Here is a 16,808-nt window from a genome sequence, read left to right as displayed (position 1 = left end):
ACACCTTGTACGAACCATAATACTTTGGTGATAATTTATTATCCTTCTTAGCTTACTTGAGGGACATTTGTTTATATGTTTGTAGCCGTAGGAATACCCAGTCACCTACATCAAAACTTATTTCGCTGCGATGTTGATCTGCCTGTTGTTTCATTCTATTCTGCGCCAACACGAGGTTATCCTTTAAGAGTTGGAGAACTTGTTGTTGATGCTCGATGTGATGTTCCACTACTTGAACCTTATAATTTTCTCTTAAATATGATGTGATGGATGGTGGTTGATATCCATAAAGTGCCATAAATGGGGTCATTTTTGTTGCAGTATGGAAGGAAGTGTTATACCACCATTCAGCCAAAGGCAACCATTTGACCCATTGTGTTTGTTTATCAGATACAAAGCAACGAAGATATCCTTCCAAACATTTGTTTACTATCTCAGTTTGCCCATCAGATTGAGGATGATAAGAGGATCTATGAGCTAACTAAGTACCAAGACAAGAAAATAATTCTATCAAAAAATTTCCAATGAAAATGGGATCTCTGTCACTTACAATAATCTTTGGGTTTCCATAAATGCAGTAGCAATTGTACTAGCTTTAAATGGATGTGATAATGCACAAAAATGTGCATACTTGGTAAGTCTGTCAACTACCACCATGATGACACTCTTTCCCTCAGACTTGGGTAAACCTGTGATAAAATCCATTGAAACCTCCTCCCAACGTTGGCTTGGAATGGATAAAGGTTGTAATAGACCCGGGGTCTTAATTGTTTCAACTTTATTTTGTTGGTAAACCAAACATTCTGCCACAAACTTTTGAATATCCGATTAAGGCCAACCCAAAAAAATTCCTTCTTAACCCTGTGGTAAGTTTTCAAAAATCCTGAGTGCCCACCTAAGGGAGAAGTGTGCAATTCCATAAGAATCTTTTGTTTGAGTTGGGAATTCTTACAGAGGTATAAGCGATCTTTGTACCATAACAAATCATTTTTCTAGCTAAATGTATCAGATGTACTGGAATCTTGTTTTAACTTTCAAATAAGTGCCCCCACTTCTTCATCATTCTTCCATTCCTCCCTTGCTTCGTTTATCTAATCTGGTTGGATAATAGAAATGGCACACAAAAATGCTTCCACATCCTCATCCTTTCTTGAGAGTGCATCTGCCACAACATTTTGCTTCCCTTTTCTGTATATGATTTCAAATTCATAACCCAACATATTTGTGACCCATTTTTGTTGCTCTTCAGAGGATAACCTTTGTTCTAAAAAGTATTTAAGACTATCATGATCCATTTTTACCTTGAAGTGTCTTCCCATTAGGTAGGGTCGCTATTTCTTAAGTGCATGTAGTATTGCCAACATTTCCTTCTCATAAATAGCTTTGTGTAAATAGTTTCCCTTGATTGGATGACTTTCGAAAGCAATGGGTCTTTCATCTTGGATTAAAACAACACCAATTCCATTTCTTGAAGCATCATATTCCACAATAAAGGTTTTTGTGAAGTTTGGTGTAGCTAAGACCGGTGCTTGGCACATTGCCTCTTTAAGATGTTCGAAGGCCTTTGTTTCTTCTGGAGTCCATGAAAATGCATCTTTCTTCAATAATGTTGTTAGAGGTGCCGCTATTCTCCCATAATTCTTAACAAACTTGCGATAATACCCTGTCAACCCAAGAAATCCTCACAGATGCTTTATGAATGTGGGGATTTTCCATTCCTTAATGGCTTTAATTTTGCTAGGGTCTACCTTAACACCTTCATGAGATACAATATGACCCAGACATTCCACCTCTTGTACTCCAATGTAACATTTGGAGCTTTTTGCATATAATTGTTTTTCCTCCAATAGTTGTAGCACCCTGTCAACATGTTCAACATGATCCTTCCAAGACTTGTTGTAGATTAGTATATCATCAAAAAATACTAACACAAATTTTCTAAGGAAGGGTTTGAAAATGGAATTCATCAAACCTTGAAATGTTGAAGGTGCATTGGTAAGGCCAAAAGGCATGACCGAAAATTCATAATGACCCTCGTGAGTTCTAAATGTTGTTTTCGGAATGTCTTCAATCTTCATTCTGATTTGATGATATCCTGAACAAAGATCCAACTTGGTGAAGTAAATTGATCCATGCAATTCATCCAATAATTCATCAATGATAGGTGTTATCACTCAAGAAAAAATTTTAAATTTTTCACATCAGTTCGATTGTTTGTAAAAGGGTTGGTGTCAATTTTGGGTCTAGTCTTTTCATCTGTTTTTAGAGTCTAAATAGTTTGAATAGGAGTCTTGTTAAGAGTATTGTTGGTATGTATAAAGCGGTCAATCCTCTGTCTTAGTCTATTATTGGTCTCACATTTCACATGGATACCATATGTCCAAACTCGTTTCAAAGCTGAAATTGTCTAAGTGGTTTCGCAGCACATAAATCCTTTCTATCAGTTTCGCAGCGCAACATGTTTTAAGTAATTTCGTAGCGCATAATTCATATTTTGCACTGGCTACGCTACGAAATCGGGGATTTGTCCTAATCCATAGCCAATCTTACACAGCTGTCATATCCCTCAAAATCCATTATCAGTCATCAGCTTATACCCTTTGCCTGTCAATTCGACCGCTTATCCTTATCATTAGGTCGTTAAGTGTCTTGGTATTGGCACCTGTTGCAGTTGTTGCTGAGAAGTAGTTCGCCAGTTGGTTCCATGTCAAAGTCTTTTCCTCCTTTTCAAAATCCAAGTCATGAACTTTTGGAAGATCGTGGTTTTAAACAACAGAAATATTTGAAATACTACAAGCGTTGCCTGGCAGAGCGCAAGAGAGTTGGTACTAATTGCAGTGAGGAAATGAATACTCTCTACAGATTTTGGTCATTTTTCCTCAGAAATAATTTTAAACGCTCCATGTATAATGAGTTCCGAAGATTAGCACTGGAAGATGCAGCAGCAAAGCACAATTACGGCATGGAATTGAGCTTGCTCTGCTATCCACTTCTCTTTTTCCTTGATTTTCTTGTCAGAAATCCAACCGAGGTTTCTCATCGAGTTAGAAATGGGTTCTAATATGAAATCCCCGCGCATATGGTTGGCATTCTAGTTTTCAATATGGGTGCAGATGTGCTTGGCATCATATCAGTTCAGAGTTTGGGGCCCTAGGGGCTGGATTGTGCCTACTGGAAATGAAACCAAAACCTATAATCAGTGGGCTCAACGCAACAGGTTTCATGTTGATGATGATCTCTATTTCAAGTACAAGAAGCAGGATGACTCAGTGCTTCTTGTGACACAGGCAGCTTATGAAACCTGCAATACTTCGAATCCTATAACATATTATGATGATGGCAATACAGTCATCAAGCTTTGCCATTCTGGTCCCTTTTACTTTATTAGCGGTATTCCAGAGAACTGCGATAAGGGGCGTGCCTTTTTAGGTTCTACAGCTATGGATTGGAGAAGAAATTTAAGAAAACTTGCAGCCTATGAGGAGCCAAATGAACATTGGTCTAAAAGCACGTTATTATCAAGGATTGGTTACGTTAGCAAGTGTTTTATTTCAAGAAGGCGAAAAAGTTGAAGCAGAACACTATCTTCGCCTAGCCGCAAATCGTAGATTGCATGCACATTCCATTTAAGTGAGTCCAGTCAAACAAATCAGGGTTTTTCATTTGGTTTATCTTGTTGTAAGTTGTCATGCTTGCAGATGTAAGAAGCGTGATTTTCTGTTCCAAGCCATCATTATGTATGTGTATTTGTGGGTTGATTCGAACTTATTCTCCTCAATGTTTGGAGCAAGACAGAGTTTGCCCATAGATGATAGACATCTCAATCTAAAGATCTTTGCAGCAGATACACGATCTTTTCCTTGTAGTTGTTCCCTTGTCAACATTAACAAACTGAAAAAGAAGCTTCCAAAATAGGGTTGAAACAATCTACAGAAGAGAAAAAGGTTGGGTTCCCCAATACAAAGATTGGTTTTGCATGTATTACTAAGAACTGCCAAATGCTACAAGAGCTGGAGCTGCATCACTGTACTGATGAGTCCCTTAGTGTTATTTCCGCCTGTCAGAATTTGCAGATCCTTCGCTTAGTTGGGTCCATTGAAGAATTTTACCATTTTAGTTTCAGTGATATTGGCCTTACCAAGTTGGCTCTTAACTGTAAACTTCTACTGAAGCTCGAGCTAAGTAGCTGTGATGGAAGTTATGATGGAATTGCTGCAATCGGGCAGTACTGTTTTATGCTTGAAGAATTGACATTAGTGAATCAGGATTTTGATGAGGGATGGATTGCAGTTCTGTCATATTGCAGCAATTTGAAGACCCTTAGGCTGGAAAATTGCAAGAAAATAGACTCGAACCCTGGTCCAGTCGAACATTTGGGTTTCTGTCCTGCACTTGAACGGCTTCAGATTATTCGTTGCAATTTACAAGACAAGGTTGAGTTTGCTGCTTTAGTTCTGGTCTGTGCAGCTATTAAAGAGCTTGAATTTCAAGATTGTTGGGGCTTGGATGATGAAGTTTTTAAGCTTACCATAAACTGCAGGAGGGTCTCCCTGCTGTCTACTGTGGTTTTATAGACTGTTCTTCTTGGTTTGAAGGATCTTAAGAGGTTACGAGTTGTCTCCTGCAATAACATTAAAGAAACTGAGATTACTCCTTCATTAGCTTCCTTGTTTACTGTTCTTAAGGAGTTCAAATGGCGACCAGACACTAAATCTCTTCTTGCTACTAGTCTTGCAGGCATTGAAATTGGTCAGAAAGGAAGACTGTGTTTTTGAAATTACACAGCAGTTTCGTAGCGCGCTACGAAACTGCTGTAGGTGATGATTTTAACGCAAACAGGCAGTTTTGAATTATAAGCGGCAATTTTGAAAGGGAAACATCTAAAAGGCATACAAGGCATTATCTGAAGCTATCTAACAGTTAACCAGGTCAAGACACGTGGAGATAATATGGATTTGAATCCAACTTTGGATGTTTGTCATAAAGGAAGCATATTTCATATTTATCACACTACAGGATATGTGAAACAGTTACAGTTGGCAAAAGTTTTGGCTTTCACACATGGCAAAGGTAGACAGCAGATCAAAGACGTGGCATTCTAATATGTTTTGTATAATCAAAGATGAAGGGCATAGTTCATTGGATTCGAACATCTTTGAGGAAAACCAAAGGCCGATAAACAGGGACAATTTTCTATTTTTCAGGGGCAATGGAGAAAGTGCGACATCAAAGTCCAGCAAGCAGCTTTAAACATCCATCAAAGCTACAGCTGTAGTAATCCACTTGGCAGAGAATGGATCTTGGTTGTAATAAATGCTATGTTCAGCATGATGTAGAATTAGAATCCTAATTGTTTTAGGTTTCTAGAGCTGTCAATTAGCAGTCAGTTGTATTTATTAGTTTGTTAAAAGGTTAATAGGTGTCATTAGAGGTAGTAATCGAATTCCCCTCATGCTGGAGGAGGAATCTCGATCAGTTAGAATAAGAATTATATATATAGCTGAAACAACAATGTAAAGGGGGTTGGAAAATTTTATAACAGAGTACTGTTTTGGCTTATGTAAAGACAGAGTTCAGTAATATAAGTTGGCTGCTTTTCTTCTCAGGATTCATGAAGGATTTCCATGTTCAGAATGTGTGATTTTGTTTCTTCCTTAATGTCTTTTACAGTTGCATAGATGTGTAATCACTCAGAATTCACTGATTGTGCTTTGATTTCCTGTATGCATTTATGAACTGTGGTTTTATATGAGTTGTGTTCTGAACATCTAAATGCTAAATGCCCTGACTTCTATGTAAAGGTAGTATCATTATTTACTGAAGTATGGTTGACTCCATAGGCCCAATGGAAATTAGTTTAATGTTTGTCCAGCCTTCATATTTGTCAATGTTATTCCACAAGAGTTAGCCATCTTATTATTGGTCAAAATCAAGCCCTGGAAGGCTGCAAACCAGGAAGACTTCAAGTAACTATTTCAAACCAATCTTTTGACTAAGGCTTAGCCTCCTTAGCCTGAGAGGGATCTCTCAAACAATGCTATGCCATAAAGTTTTCCCACCCCAATTACCTTGCTGTTTCAGCTATATATAGAGTTCTTATTCTCAATGATCGAGATTCCTCCTCCAGCATGAGGGGAATTCGATCACTACCTCTAATGACACCTATCAACTATTTAACAAACTAATAAATACAATAAAGTGCTGACTGTAGTTTTTAAGAGTTCTAAATCAACTATGACTCTAACTCCCTATTATATGCATAATGACTTCTCCTCGCTCTTTGACATCTGGAGTTTGGCTGAGATATCTGAGATGGATGTTTAATGCCCCACATTGACCTTGATTGTTGAATCTTTTAACTGCTCAGAAGTATTAGGAGAGTTCCCTGGTTTCTCGGCTTCAGTTTTCTTCAAAATACTCGAATGCACAGAAACATGTCTTTAGCCTTTAATTACCCCAAAAGGTGGAAGACTGCCACGTGTTGATGTGCTGTAAGCATTGTTCACGAACATGTGTGAAGGCAAAAGTTTGTTGCAGGCCCACCGTTTGATATATCTTGAACAGTGATCACGGGACTTTATAACAAAAATTTAAAATGGAATTTGAATATTCAACTCTTTAAAATATCCACCTGTCTGGACCTGATTATCTGTTAACGGCTTCAGATGATCCCTAGCATTCCCTTTAGGTGTTTCCTTTTCAAACTTCCCGCTCATAATTCAAACTGTTGGGTTTTCGTTAAAATCATCACTTTCAGCAGTTTCGTAGCGCGCTACGAAACTGCTGAATTATTTAAAACAGCTTGTGCTCTTGCAGTGATTATTTGAGGAAAGGATCTCAGAGATTCTTGGAGTATGCGAAAAGTCGCAATTGCAGTAAAAACTCGGCCTCGAGCAGCATCAACTTTCCTGTGTCATGTATTTCTGTTCTGAATTGGCATTGACCAAAGTTCATGAACACGTTCAACCATTTGATTCACTATCTCCACATCAACTGACATATAGTTCACAATTCTCCCAATTCCATGGCTTTGCTGAGCAGAATTTGAAAGGCGTAAACCCCTCTTCACTCTTGAATAAAGGAGACAGCAGCTCCAATGCATCTGCAGTGTCAATAGGTGCCCACCGCCGCATCAAATCCAGTGCCTGCTTGGCTTCCTGGGCATCACTCCATTCAACGCAACGAAGAAACTTTGTCAAAGCCCTTTTCTCAGAAACCAAAGAAAACCGAAATTTCCAGAGAAGTTGCCTTTCATCTCCTCTTAATGTGCGTGTTGGAGGGTACTTTAATATCTTCAATAATTCCTTTCTTTCATTAGAACTAGGTTTCAAATCTCGGTCAATTACACCCCTTGTCAAACTCCGGGCTAGTTTCACTTGCTTATTTTCTGAGGGGTTAAGTCGTCCCACTTCTGGATCCCATACAGTTACTAGCTCATTCGTTGAAGAAATTGGAGATAGTGACAGATAATTTGCTCCCAGATCCTGGAAAGCAACTCGGTGCTCAAAAGCAACTATATGAACAATAAGATGTAAATGAGATGTCCCAATGGATCTACTTTCTCTCTCCTTGATGTTCTCAATGGCTCTGAATGCAATTTCATCTAGCCACTCAATGCGTGGAATCTGCCCACATTCATACTTGTTGACTAGCTTCTCCAAGCGCTCAATGGAAACTTGTTTAATGTTTTTCTAGCATCTATATTTGTCACAGTTATTTCACAAAGAGTTAGCCATCTTATCTTAATCTAAAATCATTAACCCATCTAGAGAGAGCCCTCTCAGGTTGAGGAGGCTAAGCCTCAGCCCAAAGTAGGTTTGAAACAGTTACTTGAAGTCTTCCTGGTCTACAGCCTTCCAGGGCCTGATTTTGAGATAACAACAGGAATGGGAAATTTATCTTTAATAGTGAGCTTGTTGAGCTCCATATAATCTGGACACATGCTCCATGATCCATCCTTCTTGTGCACCAATACTATTGGAGCAGAGAAAGAACTTTGACTAGGTTGAATTATATCGGCCTCTAGCATTTTTGCAACCATACATTCAATTTCATTCTTTTGGGCATAAGGATATCTATACGGCCTGATGTTTGGAGGAACACTTCCTGGAATCAAATGAATAGCATGATCTTGATCACGAATAGGTGGGAGACCTTTGGGAGTCTCAAATACCTTGGAATGATTGTCCAAGACTTTTTGGAGATCTGGAGAAATAGGTGATTTCGATGTGGAAACATTTAGCAAACATAATTGTGCAATTACACCTTATTGTTCCTTTTTTAGAAGCTTTGTCATACCGTTAGAGCTTATTATCTTTCCCGGTTTCCCTACAATACCCCTTAATTCAACTTCATTTCCATCTACAAAAAATTTCATGAAAAGTTCTTGAAAATTAAAAGCTATTGTACCTAAGGATTGGAGCCATTAGACTCCTAGTACAACATCAACACCTCCCATTGGAATGGAAAGCATTGGGCTATTCAATACATATTATCCCATGGATAGCTTGATATTATGGCACTTTCCAGAGAAATTTATGGTTCCTCCACCTGCAACCAATACTTGACACTCTGTTTCTGGATATAGGAAGCAATTCAATTCTTTTGCTATCTTATAATGAACAAAATTGTGGGTACTTCCTGAATCAATCAACACTATTGCCTTTTTCTTCTTGATATGTCCTTCTATCTTGATAGTTTGGGTGGTAATCCAGCTAATGCATTACAAGATATGCTCAGATTCATTTCTTCTTTATCTAGGGTTTGTTTTTTCAGTATATCCTCTTCTTTTGACATTTCTTATTCCTTTTCTTCATCCTCTTCACAATCTATGTAGAATAATTTATTCTCGGCACACTTATGACCTTTAGTGTATTTGCTATCACAACTGTAACAAAACCATTTTGCTCTTTTCTCTTCCAATTGTTGTGGCGTCAACCTTATAGGTTTTGGAAGGCTAGAAGCAACAACACTTCCATCTTTATAGTTGTGAGTGGTAGGCTTCCTGGTTGCCATAATTTTGCTTTCCATTTTTCTTGCTAACCTGAATGCCTTCGCCAATGAATCAGGTTCCCAAAGGTGAACGTCATGTTGGATATTATCCTTTAAAGTCCCTATGAACATATCAATCCTCTGCTTCTCTGGAATATCTTTTACCCTTATGTTCAATTTTTGGAAGTCCTCAATGTGCTCCATCATTGAACCCTTTTGTTTGAGACTTATCAATTGGCCAAAAAAGGTGTTGCTTTTTGTATCCTCATAATGTGCTATCAATTCTTTCATAATAATTGCCCAAGTGACAATTTTTTTATGAGAGCAAAGCCATAGATACCATACAAACTGATTTGGTTCCAAATATATAGTTGCAATATGTACCTTTTGTGTGTTTTGCACATTATGGAAATCGAAAAATTGCTCCATTTGTAGTATCCATGTTGCGGGATCCTTGCCATCAAACTTCCTCATATCGATTTTTGGAATATGGTGGGTCTTAAATCCTACATTAGAGTCTATGAAATCATGATTAACATTTCTTTTGTTCTCATCATGAGTTTCCTTTACTACCCTTTCACCATTAGTGACCATTTCTTGTAGCAACTTATTCAAATTTATCTTCAATTCTTCCATCTTATCGTCCATGCCATTCATCTTAGCTTCCATCTTAGCGTCCATGCCGTTCATCTTAGCATCCATGCCATTCATCTTAGTTTCCATCTTAGTGTCCATGCCATTCATCTTAGCTTCCATGTCATTCATCTTAGCTTCCACGTCATTCATCTTGGCTTCATTTACCTTTAGTGAGAGTGAAATTTGTTGTAGTTGGTCTTGTAATTTTGATATATCATGTTGCATTTCTTCCTCTTCTTCACGAGTCATGCTAGAGCTTTTAGGTTGCTTATTAGGTGTTTCCATTTTCTTTCTTCGGGGCATTAATTAATGCTAATAATTCTTCACTATTCCCTTTGAATTCCTTCAAACTAATTTTTCAAACCAATCTTATGAAAAATTAAAAAAAATTACACACCTTTTTTCACTTTGTAGGAGCTTGATATTGAATCTGATGTATCTTTGTAATTTCGGATCATCCAGTTCTGAAATTGTGACCTGCAGTAGCCCTCTACATCCTCTTTCCAATGCCACTAGTCTGATCGAATTTAGATTCTCCAAGAAATAGTTATGCACAATCTCCCAAGATGACCTGATTATATACCTTTTCAAAAGAGCGAACTTGTATGAAGTGCCACATGTCACTGTTTTGACCTTCGGGTCTAAAAAATATACACAGGAAACTACAGTCCGTCCTCTTTCTGTAACTTCTTATGAAATTGCAATCTGATGCTCAAAACAAAAGTTATGATGATTTTCCCAAGGTCACCTGTTTGGAATGTAATTCAGGAGTCTACAAAAAGACCAACTTCTTCAGATCATATCTCCTCAAATATTGCACAAAAAGCTCTGAATTCGGACTCGAGGTCCAGCAAGATTTCGACTCAAATGGGTTTTGTTTATCACTTCTGAAACGTCGCAGAAAAAAAGTTATAGTGAAAATTCCACAATGACATATTTGGAGCAACAAAACCCTAGAATCCAAAGCTCTAATACCAAATGTTATGAAACCAGCTCACAAAAAGATAGAAAAGATAGATCAACACCTTAGAATTCAGTATCTTCGAGGGGGCAACCTCCTTTACATTACACAAATGAACAATTCTTGGATGATTCAAATGAAAAAACCTCCTTTCTATATATAGGAGTATAAGGGGTCACAATATAACCAAGCCAACCTAACAATAATAATATAAAGACACAAAAAAACAATAGAGGGATTCTATGGGGCACAGTAATAACAATATGGGGACAATAGGGGAAAAACGATATTAATAAGGGATACAACTACAATAGTAATGGGGGAATCACTAGTATTATAGGGACCCAACAGAGAAAGAGAATAGAAAGAGAACTCCCAAAACTGAACTGAGAAAAGGTTACAAATTGATCCTTAGAAGCCTTTTTATTAATGAGGCCTCTGTTTTCTTCAATTTCCATTATTTTCCTTCATTTTCCTCCTCACATGCAACCTATGACTTTTCACCTTCCTTTTCTCCTAATTTCCATTATTTTCATAAATAAAATTTCAATTATTTCCTCATGCCTTTCCAAAGCCTTTCCCATTGCATTTTCCAATTTCCTTAGCCATAATAAGCCAAATGAACACCCACACTAGGATGTCTTTCCCAACATTCAACTTGGAATAAGTGTCCATGACCTTGGTCTTATATATATATATATATATATATATATATGTTGCACAAAATATTGTCACCATGACATTCTACATCAGTGTGAGTCTATCACCACTCATACTTTCCTCTTTTGGAAGTCTTAAACCTCAGCTCTTCATGTCAAGCCTTGAAAAATAAGAGAAAGCCCTTAAAAATCTCTAAAACTCTGGTTCCGCACTTTCCCTTAGCATTACCTGCGGTCCCACACCCCCTGGTCATGTCCCCTATGGACCTACCCACTCTGTTTCTATGTAATGGGTGCGGACCCCTGTAAAAGTAAAAAAGGCACAAGTCCATTCTTAAAAACTCACTTTGGGTTATTTTTGGAAGCTTCTAGAGGGAATCTTGAGGTGGCAAGTTCGCTCCTTTGAGGTTCATGAATCCCATAACTAAAGGAGCTAACCCCTTTATGTGAGGAGCTTATCCCTTTGAAGGAGGACTCTATCCCTTCATAGGTGGACCTGTAACTTCCTTCCTCTGCACTATAAAATGAGGCATTGGGTTGGTTACTGAGGAGGTTGAAAGCTGAATATTTTTGAGGGTAAATGTTGTTGGAATTTAGACTTCCTAATTGTGCTTGAGAGGAGAGATCACATACCTTTTGATCTCATTGGGAAGAGTGTGAGGCTTGTCAAAGTAGAGGAGATTCTTGCTTGGACCCTGGGAGGAGCTTGTACAACATCAAGGCACCAAAGGTTGTAAAGTTCTTCTTTGTTCAAAGTTAATACAATCAAGTTTATTTTTCTCAGTAAGCTGTCTTTTATGGTTTATTTCATGGATTCCTTGATCACCATGATGAAAATGATTTATTATATTATCTATGCAGGTGTTATTTGACGTGTTCTTGTTTGTGTTTGCAGGTTCTTTAAAGGAAACTTTTTCAAACAGTCGAAGCATGGCTGCCACAAACTAGCATTGGACTTAAGGTAGGGTCTAAAACACCTCTTGGTTTTTATTTATAAATCGCAATATTTAGAGAAAGGTAGATTTTCTTGTCTTGCTTGTCGCTAGATATCTGTAGATACTAGGGAGATAGGTCTTGTCCGCAAGAACGATTTATCCGCCCGACAAAATGGCGACTATAGTGGGGACTTGAATTTTGGTTTTTGCCTTTACTTTTACTTTGACTTGAGAAACTTTTTCTCTGTTTCTGGTTTTTTGCTTGATGTGTGTGGGATTGGGTAGTTTTTTAGATTCTGAATTGTTTTTTGTTTTTTCACGTTTTTGAAAGAGGACCGCACGTTCTATTTGTAACACAGTGCGGACATCCCCACACTGTTGCTTTACTACACAGAGCAGTACCGCATCTAGTTATACCAGAGGCCTGCGGACCCTGTCAAATTTTTGAAAAACCTAAAATCTATTCATCCAGTTAAGCTTAGGATTTGTTTGCGTTTTTTAGCCTCTGCCCAGATCTGCATGTGTCCTGTCAGAAACTTCTTGTAAGTGAATTCCATTGGCATTTTGGTTTTAGGTGATTTTCTAGAAGTTTTGCGTGCCTGGTTTGATTTTCGCTTGGTCTTTGTAGTAACTCAGAGATTAGAAGCCTAAGAAACCTCAGATTACCCTGGTCTTTTTGGTCTTCTTGATGAGTCTGACTGATTTGTGAAATCTGCCCTTGGTGAGAAATAGATCTTGTTTTCTCTTTGCAAAGCTTTGAAAGAACTTGTTTGAAAGTTTTGAATTTCATTTTTAAAAAAGAAAACATAGCTGGGTGTTTTTTGATTAATTTGTTATTCTGAATGAATTAGTCCTTAGTTTGCTGAATAACTAAGTAAAATGTCCTCGAAAAGAAATTTTTTAAGCTTTTACTTCAATTAGGTTTTTAGAAATTTTTAGATCTCAAGCATAGTTTTTTATAGTTTTGAGTGTTTTCTAGAAATTTTAGAATCTCTTTTGAAAGAAATTGTTTTCTGTAGTTTTTGAGTGTTGAAAAAGCAAAAGGATTTTTTTGTGAGCATAATTAGTAGTCTCGTTTTTGAGTTTATTGAAAAAGACAAAAAATATTTTCTTTTCATTTATATGTTGAAGAAAGATTTGTTTTTCAAAGAAATGCATTCTCAACTCTTTCTTTAGCTAGAAATTCATTGAAGAAAAAGAATTTTTTATCATCTTAGGTGCATTTTTAGTGTTTTTTAGTCAAGTCTTCACACCATAATGTTTCATCTCCGTACCTTTTGACTTAAGAAACAACCTATAAAAATAACGCTTAAAGTAAAATTGATCTAGCAATCTTTTTATTTCTAGGGCTCTTATCACCAACATAGCTTAGGCTAGTATCTTGGAGTAGGGAGTAATTAACTCTCCAAGATAGTTAAAACAAACAAGTATCTATATCTTGTGGTAGGAGATAAATTCCAATTGTTACATCTATGCTCTGGGAAGCTCTTCTTAAAGGAGTCAAGCACGAGATCATATTTGAACCAGTGGGGTAATCAATTCTTCCTTATTGGGAATGATAGCAGATATATACGTATTAAAAATGGTAAACCTTGGATTAACCATTGTCGAGGAGCCTGGGGTCACTTGTTGGTAAACCTTAGATTATGCCAAGGAGCCTTCAAGGGGATTGAGCTTTGTTACTCTGCCCTTGCGTGTGTATTAGATCGTAGACTGTTCCCCCAGGTATATTTGTTTCTGTTGGTAACCATAGTGACCATAATCTATAGAATTCTTTCCTAAGGTGATGGTGGAGGGAAGATCCCACTGTACCTAGAGCAGACATTGACTAGACTCACTTGGACTCTTTGGGGGGTTCTCTTCACTCGAGACGGTTTAGTGAAGAAACTTGTGCCAGTCTGTTTCATTAAGTAGGTTGTCGGGGTTACTGTTCCAACCACCCTTTCTGTATTGAATTCTGCGACGTTGGATTTCATCACCAACTAGTGTTTTTAGTACGGAAAGTTACTGTTTGTGTGTGGTTTGAACTCCTAGATTTCTTAGGCGCGTGATTCAAATTGTTTGGTTCTTTAGAGACTTTAGGTGGTTTTATTGAGATTGTCTTTGTTTGCGTGTGAAGTAATTAAAATTTTTTAATTGTGGCTGAATTACCGAGACAATCCCGTAGACTTCGGGGGCAACCTCCCGAGTTTTCACCAAGCTAGCTTGAAGGGCTACGAGCTCTTGTAACTCCTAGTGACAGTAGAGTTGGGTCACCGGAAGAAAGAAAATCTTCTTTAGTCGTTCACTCTGATTATCAAGTTCAAGCAACAGAGTATATTTCTGAACCAATTTCATTTTCCGAAGTTACTGGTAGTGTTTCTTCTACTAGTGAATTAGCTGAAGAACCTGAAATTTTTGAGCCTAAAATTGAACCTGCTGCTACTCCATCTTCAGGATTTGCTTCTCCAACTTCCAGTGGTCGTGGTTCACCCAGGGTAGGAAGGATCGTTACCCAAAATCTTCCCTCTGGACTCATTTCTATTGAAGAACTTGTTAGTCTGGAAGAAGGTATATCTATCCCTGAAAATCAACCAACTTTTGAACTTAGGGAGCATGAATCAATCTTTTACAGTCCACCTAGGAGGGATGCTTGATATCTCTCATTGACCAACTTTTTAGAAAATCCGGGTCTTAGTTTTTCACCACCTCGAATTCCTTTTCATCCAACACCTAGAGGTTATTGTCCTCCTTTGAATATGTTGAGACAGTCATCCATGTTTTCCCAATCTCCGGAAACATTTTTATATGGCGGTCCTTATGTTCCTTCTGGATATCAGTCACTCACTGGTACTTTTTCAGGAGCATCTCCTCAACCCACTGAACATGGGCTATCACCTGGTAATAACGGAACTAAACCGTTGAGTGTAGAGGAAATTCTTATGATGTCAGGTACTATTCCAAATCCGCAACCTCAAGGTAGTCAGTTACCACCTGGGGGGCAACCTTAAGGTACTCAATTATCGCCTGGGGGGCAACCTCAAGGTATTCAGTTATTGCCTGGGGGGAAACCTCAAGGACAGTACATTCCTTCGGGACAGTACATTCCTCAAGGTCAACCCCAGACTCAATATATACCTTAAGGTCAACCCTAGCATCAATATATGCCTCAAGGTCAACCCCAGTTTTAGTATGTGCCTCAAGGTTATCAACCTCAAGGTTAGTACCCAACCCAAGGTTTCCAAACACCTTTAGGTCAATCATTTGTTCAAGGTGCTGGAAATGTACCTTTGAATTATAAACCCTATGCTCAACCCGGTTATGGTCCTCGATATGCTCAATCTTCTATGGGTCCATACCTCGAAATGAACATGGTGTGGGATCCATCTCAATCTCAATAGATTTTGCAACCTAATGTGCAGTTGTCATCTCAATCTGGACAACCTTTGGTTTCTGGTTCAACCCAGCAACTCGTCCAGCCTACTATTCAAACTTCTGCACTTGGTGTAGCTCATCAGTCTGGGCCCAGTTCACCTCGAACTCCGCCTCAAATGACTGCTACAACTACTGCAGCTTCTGTTCAATCTACCCCACCTACTTCTGGAGTATCGACAGCTCTGGTTTCTACTGTTCCTGGATCAACTGCTCAAGCATATTTACCTCAGTCCGGACCCACAATTCAGACTTCGGTTCAGATGCCTGTAGGACAAATTGGTCCAAGTATGGTTGTCACAAGTCAACGACAATTCACTTATCAACCGTACTAGGTACAGTACCAATTCGGTCCTGCTGTGCAAAGCCCAGTTTACCAGTATCAACCATACCCTAGATATACTTATCAGCAACCTCAACAACCCCAGTATGGTCTGGTTAATCCTGGTTTTCCGGGAGGATATAATATTCCAAATGAAATTCCAATTCCAAGTTATCCTGGATATCCTCCTCCTGGGGCTGGTCTTATGACCAAGGGTTTTCGAGACCCTAATCATCAGTTACCGTTTATTGCAACTTTGGACTTGTCTGATTTGTCGCGCCTTATGAATGATCCAATTAATTATCTTCCGTTTTGGCCGCCAATGCCGAATAAGTTGCCTAGTGATATCCCAAAGTTTGAAGGTAAATCAGGAGAGGATCCTTCAAACCATGTGATGACTTATCACCTCTGGTGCGCATCTAACTCCATTATAGATGAGTCAATTCACTTACGTGTTTTTCAACGCACTCTGATTGGTCTTGTGGCCAAGTGGTACATTGAGTTACCACGAGCATCCTTTTATAATTTTAGTTAGTTAGCCACTTCTTTCTTAACTCATTTTCAGTTGCCTGTCAGATATGACAATGGCACGGAATTATTAACTTCATTAAAACAGTCAACGTCCACATATATTTCAGATCATATTCATGAATGGCGACGTCGACGATGTTTAGTGAAAGTTTTTATTCTGAATCAAATCTTAGAAGAATGGTTTGTTAAATCATTATTACCTAAAATCACTGAGGATGTAGCTAAGGCCGGAGTTGTCACTGAAGAGCAAGTAATTGCTCAAGCTCAGTACCTTGACCTCGTTTATACGTAGTCAGGTACTTTACACGAGAAAATCCCCGACCTTCCGAAACAAAATCAAATAACTACAGCTCCTTTAGGGT

At 38.3% G+C, this 16,808-nt stretch overlaps 1 pseudogene; it reads left to right on the top strand.

Moving 5' to 3' along the window:
- The first annotated feature begins 2,704 nt into the window (after window positions 1-2,704).
- On the top strand, window positions 2,705-4,775 carry LOC149166947 (uncharacterized; annotated as a pseudogene).
- Window positions 4,776-16,808: the final 12,033 nt, after the last annotated feature.

The sequence above is a fragment of the Pinus tabuliformis genome, chromosome 5_1 (genome assembly GCF_031772625.1).
Source record: "Pinus tabuliformis cultivar Carrire ecotype Pingquan chromosome 5_1, CPIR1, whole genome shotgun sequence".
NCBI lineage: Eukaryota > Viridiplantae > Streptophyta > Pinopsida > Pinales > Pinaceae > Pinus > Pinus tabuliformis.
This window is presented reverse-complemented; position numbering and strand designations above follow the sequence as displayed.